Here is a 14,345-nt window from a genome sequence, read left to right on the forward strand (position 1 = left end):
CCTTAAATAATCCCGCCGGACAGTGAATAATTTTCTCGAACGAGCGCGCGTGCACCTCTTCCCGCGTGACTCGCGCGCGAGTTCGCCTTTAAACAGCGAATCGTCGCGTGAAAGCGATTCATCTCACCTGGTATTCCTATTTAACTTATACCTTTTTCCCTCTCCGTTATGAAAGATTCGACAGTAAACATATCGAGGCGTCTCCTTTATTCCGTTAAAATATTAAATGCCGGAATACACGTATTACCGTATATAGTTTACATAAGTGCGGTAAAGAAAAAAAAAAAAAAGAAACGCGCGTCGGGTTTTATCGACACACGATGTACGAGATGTCTCTCCGCGAGACCCCGCGCAAATTCTCGCGTCGTAAATAATTTCCCGAAATGTTCGCCGAATTGTTCGCACGCGCTCGTTACAGCGGACAGTCGACAAGAGAGAGAGAGAGATAGGAAGAGGAGAGAGAATCCACTGCCTCTTTCTCTCGAAAAGGCATTCGATGCTTGAATCCGCGACTACGACTCATTCGATTCGTCCCAAGACGATTCGTCTTTACTTCGACCTTCCACCTTCGCGCACTTTTTCACAGCGCTGCGGCGTTCTCGCGGTTAAGAGCTGGACGGCGCGACGGCGATAGCGGTTATTGCGAAATCGCCGTGGAAATAATGACGGCGTAGATCGTAGACTGGGCCAATTTGCATTTGTAATTACCGCGGCGCGATAATAGGTAATTAATGAGAGAGCCTTGCCGGACTGTGCGAGGAGGTGACGCAACAGCCGTCTCCGGGTCCCGCGCGGCTGTTAATTGATCGACGATTAATCAGCTTCGTCTCTACCTATTTTTAATCTTTCCCATCTTCAATCCGTTCACAGCGGACCTTCCGCCTCCGAAACTCGTCCCAGAATTCGCTGTCGTCGACCGCTCAATCGCGAGAGGAGGCGGACTTTTCACTTTTTCGTTAATTATTCGGCGCATTAAATTATTCCACTTTACTAATTGCGCGCGGCAATTCCGGCTTTGTTTCGCGAATGCAGCAGGCGTGCGCATACATAGTTTACAAGTGAATAAAGAATGCGGGAGCGCGTGTTACGTGAGTGACGAAGACTCTCGAGATTGCTCGCTCGCGCGCGCTCTGTTTCGCGCAATATTTCTTTCTCCTTCATTTGATTAGCGAAAATTCCGTTGATGCGTGATATCGCGATGATAAGAAGAAAAAAAAGAAAAATTGGTAAATTAGATCGTCGCTCTAACCGGTCGTTTACGTTATCGTCGATCTGAATGTCCCGCTTCGGATTCCTCGCCGTCGTAAATCCGAATGCCTTTTACGCGCAAAGCGGCGGGAGTCCTCATCGCGTACGAGAGTACGTTACACCCGTAACGGCAAATAACTGCCCAGCTTCGCGAAGACGAGATAAAGACAGAATTACAGACTCGCAGACCCGACGCGACATCATCGATTTCCGATCGCGCTGATTTTCGCAATGAACTTGAATTACGCCGGCACGATTTGTTGGTCGGACTAGTAGCTCCGAGACCTGTCAAGAGGATTTACAAAATGAACTAATCGTTCGCTCGGAAGCGCGAGGCGATCCCAAGATCGGTGATCTCGCTCGATTCGCTTTGACTTTACCTCGCTTTCGCTCGGAGTCGAATTCCGTCACTGACGACTCCGGTTAACGTAGCATCCTTTCTCGGGGATGTCCCTTCGCATCGCACAGTGGCCCGCGGAGCTCCCGTGTTTCCGGTATCTCGCACGTTCACTAACCCGTCATCCGCGAGCTCGCCGCGTGTCCCGCTCGATCGCGAAGCCGGGCGCGCGATCGTTTCGCGACACCGATCGGCGGAAAAAAAATCGGCCCGGCGTGCACAAGGCCCAGCGTTACGCCACGGGGGAGGGTGGACACGGGGGTCCGAGCGGGTTTCCGGCTGGAGATGGCGCTGCCGTCGGCGACGACGACGTACGACGACGGTCGGCGACGGCGACGACGGCGACGACGACGAGAGAGGCGTCTCGCGCGACACGCACACGTGGTGGGGGCGTCTGCGGCCGCTACTACGGCAGAACTAAGGGGTTGTTTGCCCCGTCGCGCGGCTCCGGGGGGTCTCCAACGGCTCCGCCACCCCACCAGTCAAGCTATTTTGCATAGGGCCTGCGCGTCGAAGGCGCCACACACACCGCCACCCACGCTATCTCTCCCTTTCCCCCCTCGCGTTCTCTTCTTCTCTCTCGCGCGCTCGCTCTCTCTCTCTCTCTCTCTCTTTCATTTCATCCTGCACAGTAGTCTCGCGTCTCTCACGACCCCCCGCCTCGTCGTCTCCCCGTTCGCGCACACTTCGAGGGGCACACTTCGATTTGTCGAATCCGCGTTTCGCGGCTCTCTCCTGGCCTCTTTCGCGAAGGGAGAAGAGTGTTCGATTCCTCCCGTCCTCCGCCGCCGCCGCCGCCGCCGCCGTCACCCATCGTTGAACCTTCTCTCCGCCCTCCCACCCCTTTCGCTAGCCCGCTTCTCTTTGTCTTTCCTCTTTATCCGGGTGCCATGTGTTTGCGCGCGCTCGCTCGCTCTCTCTCCTCTCGCTCGCGTCTTATTTATCCTGTTGCCCCGACGTTGCGCGGCTTCGTCTCGGTCATTTCCACCATGGAAACGAAGAGCAAGCCGGAGCGGGGAAAATCTTTCTATCTACGACAGCCCGGTGCGCGCGGTGCTGTCGTAAATTGGACGTTGCGTGATCGTTTCTCGCGGAATGTCTGTTAAAAATACTCCCGGGGAGGAATATTTGTTCCGCAAATAGGGAGGATTAAAATAGGGGCGGATGCTGCGGCCACGACGCGATTATATAAAATGGCGATCATTAGATATTCGTGTTTCGAGTAGAGAGTTGTAAATACCGTTGCCTTTTCGTGTTGCAACGATATTTTCGGTTTGTTGTATACACAAAGACTAGCATCCACATTTGCCTCGTTTAACAGTCACGACTATACCTTTAATCATTTCGAATCGAGTACGATTGTATGACGGCTCCGAGTGCCGACTTACGAGTTTCTCTCGGATTCGTAGAAATAGCCGAAGCTCATTCGCGGTCAAGAATTAGGTCGGTGTGACGAGGCAAACGTGACGAGAATAATGCAAAATAGCAGTAAAATTATAATAAGAGCAGTGTCCGCTTTTCCAGACAGACCGCGAGAAAGTAAACCGACCGATCGGCGGATGGATTTCAGATTCGAGATATTCGTACAATACAATAATAATCTCAAATAGAAACTGCGATGATGATGCGTTTTACATATAGCGACAGATGATCGCGCAGTACAGCGGACTTGGTCGTCTACTTCGTCGTTCAGGATATCCATGTTAATCCGCGAGAACTCGATTCGCGGAATTAGTTCTGACGGATTGAACGATTAATGGTACTTTAACAATTACTAGATGAATGCCAGAACGTGTTATGAACTTCTTACGCCAGTCTCGCAAATGATGTTGATTAATGTTAACGCGAGAGAATGAATTTTCTGGTATTTCTATCTGATAAAAGCGACGTAATGAAGGAAGCTGCACACTCTATATGAGAATACATGGTTACACGCGAGACCACGTGAAACCTCTTGATTAGAGCCGCGAAGAAAGACGCACCATCTCCTGCACGTACAGCAAGTCCCACGATATTCAAATCACCCCGAATGCAACAAGAGCGGCGGTAATTCGCTCAATTAACCATTCAGGACAGCCGTTCCTCCGGCATTACCGCTATGCAGGAGCCAATCAACGGTTCCCAGACGAGCAAAGGGTTGCAAAGCATGGGTGGGCGAAAGTTAGTTAACGCCTCCACGTAATTAAGCAAAGTGAGGCTCGCGGTAGACACCGAGAGCGGGTCCACGCTCCACCCAGCCTCCGGGCGGCGAGGACAAGAGTGGTTCAACCCTCTCTACAGAGAGGGCTACAGGTCGGGCCTCATTGGAGGTGGGTTGGTTAGCGCATGTATAATTAGCGCAAGCAGAGACGGGAGGGTGTTCCGGGCGGGAGTGAGACAGAGGGGGATGAGGGAGGAAGACAGTGTCCCGGCGGGGGACAGGGTGGAGCCACCCAGTCGGCGCATGTGCCAGCATCCCTTGGAGCCGGAGGTATAATATATTCATAACGTGCCTGGTCGACGTTCTATCTCCGCTTCGGTACATCGTTCTTCCACGCGGCGAGACTCATTCCCGATTCAGCGCCAAGACTGACCGCCGATTAATCGATCGATGTCGGAATTACATTCCGCGGTCGCGACCGAAAAAAAAAATTAACTAAAATTAAATTTAGTCGATGTTCCAGATAAACACGTGAGAATTAGTGAGAAGCTGACAAAGAGTCGCGGCAATTAAAAGTTAGTTGGCAGCTACATATTAATATAATGTTGTATCTATAATGTATAAAAAATTCAATGTATATCTAAGAATAATTCTTCTCCTTTTTACAGCTACCTCTATTTTCCTAGAATAATTCCAAATATTTCTGCATCGGACAATTTTATCTCCGAGATTATAAATGACAATTGTGCACGCAAGTGCACAGCAACTGTAAACATCAATTAATTAAGGTTTAAAATTTATTCTTGTTATATCCTGATATCTTGGTATATCATTTAGAAAAATGACCGCTGGAGAGACAGACATTATATATTATGCCGAGCAATGAGTTGCAGTAAAAACACGATAAAAGTAAAGTTTACAAAGACACCAAGCATGTTTAATAGAAATTTTGTCCCCTTATTCGCGCTGCAAATATTCTCGATTGCGATTATTCTTCATTGTGCGACGAGCCTTTTATTTGGATTCAAAGCTAGTAATGCTGAATGACGTTCGGAATAGTGAAATATTCCTCTTTAATATCTCTCTTTGCAACGACGAATGATACTTGCACGCGTCAGGTACAGCACATGCTCATCAAACAGAATCCTTTATTAGACGCGCTTTGTACTTATCAACCCAACATCGCCAAGTCTTACATTCTGCATTTAAACAGAATTATTACTCAGAAATAATTTGCTTTCGTATGCCCTACGAACGAATTGTCGTGTAAACTCAGAACAAAGAGTTTGTGCATTGATAAGTAGCTATTATCGCAATTATTCGACAAATTCCTTGTAATAAAAAATTCTTGTAAAAAATAAATGATCGATCGTAACGTAATAAAAGTACTTCCGACGCAGGTGAAAGCGACGGAATCGTCGCCCTCGCGAAATTATCGGCGAGAAAGCTGAAGGGAAAAAAAAGGAAAAAAAAAAAAAAAAAGGAAAAAGATGACACACACAGAAAGAGAAGCGAAGGACCCTCCAGTGTGCGCCGTGTATTTTGGTCCGGATCCTAGATAACCCAGTGTGCTTTTCCGGATGCTTGAGCACGACACATGTCCCGGCCGACCAGACTCTTCTCCGGCCGTGGAGGAGGGTTCGTGGTCGGACACACAGCGCGCGCGGGGCGGGGGCGAGGTAGGGGGAAAGAAACTTGCGGAGGGTAAGTCTGCGGTTTCACCCCCGGAGGACACGGTGTCATCAGGCGCAATTAGGGCCGAGTCTCGGTCATCAACGCGTGTACCGAGGCTCTTTTCACCGTGTAGCGGCCGCTTGTGTGCGTGCGCGCTGTCGGGCGAACCCCGCGTGACGGAGCTACAGTCCTTCCCGTCGCATTATTTCTCTCCTTAATTCCGTTTCATTCCCCTATGAGACGCATTCTGCCTCGGTCTACGATCCTTCTCTCTTCCTCCGCGCCCCGATCTTCGTCCGTCCTTCTTCGTTCCACTCGGCGAGGCTCGTCGCAGTCGACTACATCGCCGTGCGATTACTCCCGTTATACGCCTTTGACGCAATTATGCCTCGGCCCTTATGACGTCTCGTTAACTCCGCCAACCCCCCGGGAGGACGCGGCATCACCGAAGGCGCGCTGTCACGGCGGAGGAACGTGCGTCGCCATGCTCGTAACTCCTCGAAATTCAACGAGGTAGTAGTAGCTTTTACTTTTTCAAGCAGCCATTCCGTCCAAGTGCTCAGTCTACACGTCAAATGGGAATTTCGGAGGAAACCTATCAATACGATCTACGTCGATGTGACAATTTATTTCCCGTACTGTATTTCGAATTCTTCGATCACTAATATTCTGATAATAAATTATCCGATTCTTTATCAATCGCAATTTAGGAAAAGAAAATTTACAGTGCGAGGAATAAGATACAAAAAAATTTGTGTTTTTGTAAAGTAACAAATAAATCAACTTTTGTAATTTATAAAAAAAAAATCAATTTCTTAACTCATATTTTACTTAATTTTCTCTCGATTTACACACCACTCGTGTAACTAAGGAATATATTATAAGCTATAAACTATTCTGAAAATCTGACTGGACTTTAGGCTAGCAATATTATCAGTTGGCTCATTACCAAGTCTCCGCGTTGCCGCTGCTGAAATTGGAACAGTCGATGCAATTATCAGCTCGAATGACACAATTACAGGTTTGCTATAATTTTGCACGTGATACCGAGAAGCGGATTGTTTGCGCTCGGCAGAAAACCTCGTTGCGAGAAAGGGGAAAAAGGGGCAGAAGCAATCTGAAAAATGAACGCAATCGCTTAGGTTCGTTTTGCCGAACAAATTGATCTCGGTAGGCGCAAACTTACGGCGAGATGCGTGATAAATAAGTCCCGCGGCCGCGTTTCTATTGTTCTGTGAAAAGCGCCGGTGCGGCGTACGTACGATTACAAACGCAGATAGCAGTAATTGCGCCTGCAACCGTGACATGCTACACTGCAACAATTTCCTGCAATACAGGTATTTACCGCAATGGAAGGGTAACTGCGCGACACATCAAGCACGACCTGACGATCATTACAGCGATTTATCGCATTTCTTCCCGATAGATGCATAAATATTACACTGCTTGATTAATAGCATGTTCGATTAAAAACACCGGAATCTATAGCAGGTTGAACACATCTGTACCGTTCGATAAACTATATATATTTGTAACGATTTCAGGGAGACAGTACGTACATTAGTGCGGGAGGAATTTATTGATGCGAATTGATGTTAATTCAACAGCCATTTCCAATTTTTACAAAAAGATATTCATGCAAAACAAATTTTTGCAGGCATAAATTTTGAAACTCAAATTAAAAGAACAAAACCTAATTTCTATATATTTGTACACCGTCAAGTTTGCGCGAGATTAAATATAAATATATTCCTCCGTGGATTAACCCTATTCTCATAAACCCCTGTAAATATCACCAATCCGGTGGTCACGTGAGACGCCGTAGATACTCATATTAGTCCCGGCTGCGAAATTGCACACGACGCAACAATCCTGGCGGAGAAAGCGCTATATATGCAACACCGGGCGGAGGATCGTGCAAATTTAAATAGACAAGGATTGCGGGTCTACAATATCGGAGGCCCGTGCGTAAAATTGCGAAAGTTAATAATCCCCGCACTGGCTGCCGCAGACGTAATAAGCTGCGAGTTTAGTCCGCGCGCAAGGGTAACATTCTTTCGCGTTACAGGCACACCGCCGCGAGTGTGCCGCATCGGTGTGCACGGGAATCGCGTGTACATGCGCGCTCGCGATCGTTCGCGCGAGTGTGTGTTCGTGTCTTAAGGATAGAAGGGGAGGCGTTCGGGCCGAGGCTCGATGTTTTTAATAAGCGGTTGACCTGCAGCACGTACTGAATATTACCGCGACACCCTCGCCAAGACGAAGTCTTTACGAGGGTTCTTCTGTTCTCATGCTACACCCGGCTGAGGACTATCGCGCGCTGATAAAGCTGGACGTAAGAAAGGAGGTGGACGCGGTGTACGTACACGCAGTGGTCTCTAATTAACTGGCGCCGACCTAATCCTGGCCGAAAGATGCCACTGTCCCTCGCCGAAAAAAGACGGAGTAACACGAAGGTCGTGCTCACTTTTGCGACTTTTACGCGAGTCGCTAAGAACGTCTCGGAAAATTTTAGCGCTACTGTAGCGTTAATAGTTTCACCGCAGGAAGTTAATATCGGGGAGAAAAGTCTTTTCGTACAAGACTTGATTTCGTAAACGTAGTTATGTTAACTAAAGAAGTCACTTAAAGTCCAAGTTACTTTTGTTGCAACTTTAATGTAGTAATTTACTTTCTGAAAAAAAGCTTTTAAATTTTACATTTAATTACGAATTTATTTTACGCTAAATATTTGTTTCATGCAAAGAATATATACAACAGTCTCTTTTGTAATGCTTCTCAAGGAAAAAATCGATACCAATTTCCTCGAAGAATCTATCATTAAAATTAAAATAGAAAATTCTGCAATACTCCGTATAATAAACTCATAAAACCCACCCATTCATTAAACTGCTTATGTTCAGTCTATATTTCAAAAAAAAAAAACTTATAAGAATCTTCACGTTCTCTCGAGAATACTTTATGATACTACATTTCTTTTTATCTTTCGCTCCTTATATGTCGCCGTTTCTCGAAAGACGCGCGAACTATCGATCGGCCGATTCTAAGGAGCGTGCGGAATCGTCGTGCTCGTCGTGTGCTATGTATAGGTACCTAGCGGAATCTATCGCGACGGCCGCTCTAGGATGGAATACGAGATACGGGGATATGAGATACGGACGCCTGATTCGGGAAATAAAAATTTAGTCGGACGCGTGAACTGGTTTGGCAAGTAACCCGATAGCTTTGTGCTTGCTAAGTCGAAATAATATCGAATTATATTTTTCACAATTCAATATATTGATGATTAAATACTATGACACAAATAAAATAGTACGACACGCATTTTTGATATACGAAAACTGTAGAAATAAACTAGCTTTTAATTTGTAAACCAATTAAAAAGCATTTTCTACAGCATTCAATAGCACACATATTTTAAATATATAATTTATATTTTTCATATCCTCCTAAAAAGAAAATAGTTTCTCTTATATTTCCGACATAAAAAAATATTAAAAATGTAAGCGTTATCAGTTTACTTATATCATAAAATATTCCAATATTATACGGATAATCTTTGCGAACAATAAGAAATTATATCGGAAACAAATTAATTTTTTTCAACATTTTTTTGATAAGCATATGATTTGTGTTGCAGGAACCCGCTGCACGGCCCTGAACTTTACCCGCGATTAGATCGTCGTAAATTGCAATGTAGTGCACGTCGGGCATATCCATTGCCAATGCCCGAGCATTTTCATTGAATATTCTTTTCATGAATTACATACCTAAGAAACGTCCTCGCGCCTTCGTCGCGATAAAGCGTGACGAGAACACCAGATATACGAGTGACCGCGCTAATGTATGTTTGCACTCTAATCACGAGCGAAGATGAACAAAGCCATAAACGAAAACGCGGTATTCTCATCACTAATACTCATTGCCGAGCATATTAAAGTATAATTAATATCGTGCGACTGCATTTGAGTTTTTATAGCATTTAAAAAAGATGTAAAACTATTTATCTCATTTGTTCGATACGCGGAAAGCTTGATAACGTTTTATAATTTTTCTACGTGCGTATAAAATGTGTACTTTGTATGTAAAATTAAAAAATTATAAATCACGTTTCAAGACTATTAAGCAATTTAGTTATCATCATGATTGCTGTTACAAAAAAAATGCGTTTATCTTACGCGTGTTGCTATAATTTTCTATAAGCACATAGTGGCACTTGAAATCGAGACTTTTGCACAGGTCATTGACAACGTAGCTGTCATCGCGCCGTCGTGCGTTACATACGGTATGAGTATCAACTTGAGCCGCCGCAAGCATACACTCGCTAATCTGCACTCTAATCACGACCGTGATGAACAAAGCGCGTAGTTATCTAAAATCGAACTTTTTTGTCGGCTATTGACAACCGGCTTATCGACGTATCAAGCATTCGACATGGAATACGATTATGAACACTGAGTCACGGCTTAATCACAAAGCTGATTCGTTCGCAACGTGTTGCAACCGAACAGAAAACGATAGAGCGGTAATTACTGCGGGTAATAATTGCAAAGCTAATTAATAATCGGTGCACTTTATCACGTGTATACTACATACGAATAAATTATAATACATTATACACTATGAAGTGTGATAAAATGAAAAATAACTCATAATTATACATCCTCTATCCTTACAACAATGTAATATATGCGAATCACTAAAATCTAAGATTAGTTTGATTTACGTCAAAATTTTAATTAAAACTTTCAGTTACGCCATCTGTAAGGATAACTGAAAAAAAGCTGAATTAAAAGATATATGTATTTTATTTGAAATGAAATATGATCAATTTAATAATATATTAATGAAAATGAGCAAAGAAATTAGAACATGAAAAGATTGGCCACAGACGTTTATTAAAGCAGAGAAAAATGAAATGACGAACTTGATATTTCCATCCTCACAAAATAACATTTCCATTTCTACATCTTTCCGCTGAGAAAGATTCTTGACTCGCGAACGCGAAACAATTCGGCTAACAGAACCGGAAGCACAGCGCGGATCTGGCTACGCGTTCGATCGATGGGAACTGCGATTAGGGAAGTGGCTGCGGATTTTTCCGGGCGTAATCGCGCCTTCATCAAGCACACTCTGCTGTATTACATTAATGATATTGATTCGAAGAAACACAATCAGCCCCGGGACCTTCTTCCTCCGCTACAAACCCACCCCTTCGATCTCCATTGTGACCGCGTGTATAGCGTACGTGTGCGTTATTTCGCGAGCACGCATACACACATACATACGCCTGCTCGCAACTTCTCTACCTTCATTAGACAGCAGAAACGAACGATTCCTTATTAATATCGGGCGAAGGTTGTTTTTCGCCGATCTCCCTTCTCGCTTCCTCGTAACCCCTCATTTACACACTAATGTCCCTTCTTATTTTCCACGCTGCCTTCGGAGATCCATCGTTTGATACTTAGCTCGTCGAGCTCGGATAAGCCATTTTGCAGAACAATAAGATAAAAAAAAAATTGCTTACTGTAACGCTGCAGACATCTTTAATCTTTGTTCGGTGTTTTCTAACGTACGATATATTGCTTATGCGCGTGTTTATTAGTTCGATAGAAGTTTATATTTTTCGCGAGGCAATGTTGTTTTAAGATAATCCATTGGGATGGAATTCGTAATGGCTTTATGATCGCACGGACGTAACAGGATGTGGATTGTAAGTCGATAATTGAGAGTATAATATGATCGAATATAACGATACTTTTTTGCGCGTCGCGAGTAATTCGGGGACGTACAAGTGTGGCGTTATAAGAAATTAATACTATCATTCGACCGCCGTGATTAATTAACCGGTACGGGGATCAGATATTTTCATGTATCAGATTGCGATTATTAATGTTTTTCCCGTTGTGCTCGCCGGCGATGTATCCTTCGCCGCGTATAAGATGTCTTTCTATGCATATCTTGGTTAAATATCATTTTCATGTTTGAAAAATTACTCATTGCTCAATACTGCTTTATCAATGACATTAGCAATTCCTGCGTCTATACTCTTCCAGCTAACTTAATTGCCACTCGATATCAATAGGTAACATTAATCTAAAGTGCCGCTTATCTATTCTGCGTGACGGCGGTTATTATACTCGCAATCGTCTTATAAAATACCGACGACGTCGTGGACAAACAGTCGCGCGACATGATATGTTACGCTATGAAGAAGCCGTGTCGCGGAAAACGTCTCAATGCAATCTGTAAATGAATCTCTCGAAGTAAATAATAAAGTATCTGGAAACATCGTAAATCTCGCGCGCCAGCTCGCGTCATAAAACGCGCGTCGGTGTGCTCCACCTCGTTGCACAAGTGGAAGAGAAAGTTCCCTAAATCAGAGACGCCCGTATATCCAGCACCAAAAAATCGGGCAGTCGCAACTCTCGGCGAGTGTGATATTAAATCAAGGGAGAAGACGTCGTGAAGTTAAGCGTGACGTAATATCCGTGTTATTGATTTACTCCTGAATCATGAAGTGAAATCGTAAGAAACAAACAATCAAAATCGATTAAATATTTCGAAGTGAAAGCGATCGAGTGAGAATTAGGTTAAGGATTTCAAAATCTGCACTTGAGATAAAAGTGTGTAGAACTTTTTAAGAATTTGTCACGTATGAGAGCTCTCTATGCGTTGTGCGCATAAATTCATATTGCAATAAAGCAATAATAGAAAATAAATATAATGGTCGGACGGAATAATGCGTTCACACACACACACACATACACATACATACACATACACACCGGATCTTATAAATTCGGCGAAGATCTAAAGGCCGCGCAATGTCTAACGATAGCGTCGGCGGTATTTTTTGATCAGCGGTATTTTCTGATCTTTTTTATCGTGGGTAAGTTTAAAAACAACAATCTTTGTCGGCATATTGTTGGTGTCACCTTATGTATATGAACCAATGGGAGTTCAGAACCAATCAGATCCAAGAAACCTAGTTTGGATCTAAGAAACCTAGCTTGGATCCAAGCTTGGAAACCTAGCTTCAAACCTAGCTTGGAAAGGCTAAATTATTATTCAGTTCTGTTCTGCCCGAGCTAGTCGACGGTTCTACAGCTAGACTCTTTTGAATCGTTGCATACGTAGACGATAAAGGCGAAGAAAAAATCGATACCGAGTGTGTGTGTGTGTGTGCATATCCATATCAATAAATATCGCGACTCAAGACGATTCGTCTCTAGGCGTTGTCGCGGTTCGTCCGACCACCAGGACTCAGGGCGAAAAACATAACGCCTCTAGGCGAGGTCCATGCGACTCAGGGCGTTCAAAAGCCCCTAAGCGTCGTCGCAACATTAGTGTGTGTCAAAAATCACAAAACTGTATAATCTCAATAAACTAAATTTTTTATGTGCGGAATCACAGTGTGGATATATTCTATCCCTGCTGACACATGATAGAATTCACCAAACTGACAGATTGCTAAACTCAACATTGAAATTTAATTAGGCGCGTCGCTCAAAAAAAAAAAAACAAAAAAACTAAAAGTATTCTCGCTCAACAAAGTTTCGAAGTTCGCCTGAATTTTTTTCCACAATGTTTCGAAAGCTGATATCACAGCAGGGTCGGGTAGCCGGAGATCGCAATGGATGATTTTAAATGCGAATGCGAGTGTGCCGAGGCGAGAGAGCCGGTGTCGGAGAGGCCCGGGCCCCCGACAATTCGCGGAACGATTAATCATATTAATTGCACGTAGCTGGGTCCGGTCGCCGTTTGGGGCCCCGCGAAGTTAAGCTGCTTAATTATAAATTGTAATTAGCGTTCGCGCGGCCACGTAGACTCGATTAATTAACGGAATGTCCCTCCCATCCTCCCCTCCCCTCGACGCCTCGAGCTATTAATTATTAATTGCCCAGACGAGCACCGTGCATTCGGCTGTCTCGAGCGACACTTCGCTCTCCCGAGCTTTTCTTTTTATTAATACACAAGACGCCCATCTTTTGTTTTCATCCACCTCTTGATTTTTTCCCCAGCACGATTGTAATGAGCAAATCGGCAGGCAGTTTCGAAGTATTTATAGCAATTAGAATCCAAACTGTTGATAATAATATGTACAGAATTGAATTTTTATATATGGATAATTAAAGGATAATTTTTTTAAAGACTATTACAATAAAATTCTTACGAAAAAGAACACTGAATTGAGTTAGCATATAGAAATAATTAATGGCTATTCAAAATTTATAAAGCTCGTGCTTTATATATCTTTGGGATCTTTGGGCTTGTGGATTTAAAGTCCAAGAAGTCGAAACGGAATATAAAGCCGAAGAATCTCAAATCTCGGATTTCAGGATTGAGAGAGGTTTAATCTAAGTTGATAAACTTTCTCGCGAGCACTCCGTAATTTGCGGTACACGTATTCCCTCGCGCGCATGCAACACATCGATATCGTATCCCCTTCGCACGTGATCTACGATGGTCGTAACCATAATAATAGGAGGCTGGATCAAAAACGACCAATTAATGACGTACACTTGCCAGTTGAATCTGATGTTCAATTACTCTTGCCCGTTGCTCCGAGCTGGAGCCTTGGCGTTGGAACAATGAGGATAAGAACGTGTTCTTAGCTTGGTAATGTTTGACTCCTCCGTTCTCGAAGGTTAATGCGATCGGCTGATGACTTGCTCGAGACACGGTGTAGATTAAAAACCTATATAACTGCGGGTCGACCTACACGATCTTGAAAGTGATACTATAACGCGCTATCGCCAAGGAATAATTTATCGCAACCATTGCCGTCTTACTCGCGCTTAATACGACGTATATGTGTGTTTCTTAAAGATGCTCGTTAAAGTATGAAACTGCCATAAAAAATGAGAAAAGGATTTTGTATTT

General features: G+C 44.1%; 1 protein-coding gene and 1 long non-coding RNA gene across 13 annotated transcripts in view; one reads left to right on the forward strand and one right to left on the reverse strand.

Annotated features, from left to right (window-relative positions):
* zfh2 (Zn finger homeodomain 2) overlaps positions 1-14,345 on the reverse strand; it is a 363,357-nt gene that overhangs the window by 234,990 nt on the left and 114,022 nt on the right. Inside the window, exon 1 of one of the 11 annotated variants that reach the window (XM_067357314.1) lies at positions 1,629-2,969. The exons of the other annotated variants lie outside the window; for them this stretch is intronic. The gene's annotated coding sequence lies outside the window, so the exon portion shown is untranslated. Of the gene's footprint in view, positions 1-1,628; positions 2,970-14,345 lie in introns of those variants that run through there. 11 annotated transcript variants of the gene reach the window in all.
* The window catches only part of LOC137000515 (uncharacterized), a 140,885-nt gene that overhangs the window by 60,816 nt on the left and 65,724 nt on the right, over positions 1-14,345 (forward strand). The window contains exon 4 of one of the 2 annotated variants that reach the window (XR_010890776.1): positions 9,100-11,023. The exons of the other annotated variant lie outside the window; for it this stretch is intronic. This is a non-coding gene — a long non-coding RNA (uncharacterized lncRNA). Of the gene's footprint in view, positions 1-9,099; positions 11,024-14,345 lie in introns of those variants that run through there. 2 annotated transcript variants of the gene reach the window in all.

Source organism: Linepithema humile, chromosome 6 (genome assembly GCF_040581485.1).
Source record: "Linepithema humile isolate Giens D197 chromosome 6, Lhum_UNIL_v1.0, whole genome shotgun sequence".
Classification (NCBI taxonomy): domain Eukaryota; kingdom Metazoa; phylum Arthropoda; class Insecta; order Hymenoptera; family Formicidae; genus Linepithema; species Linepithema humile.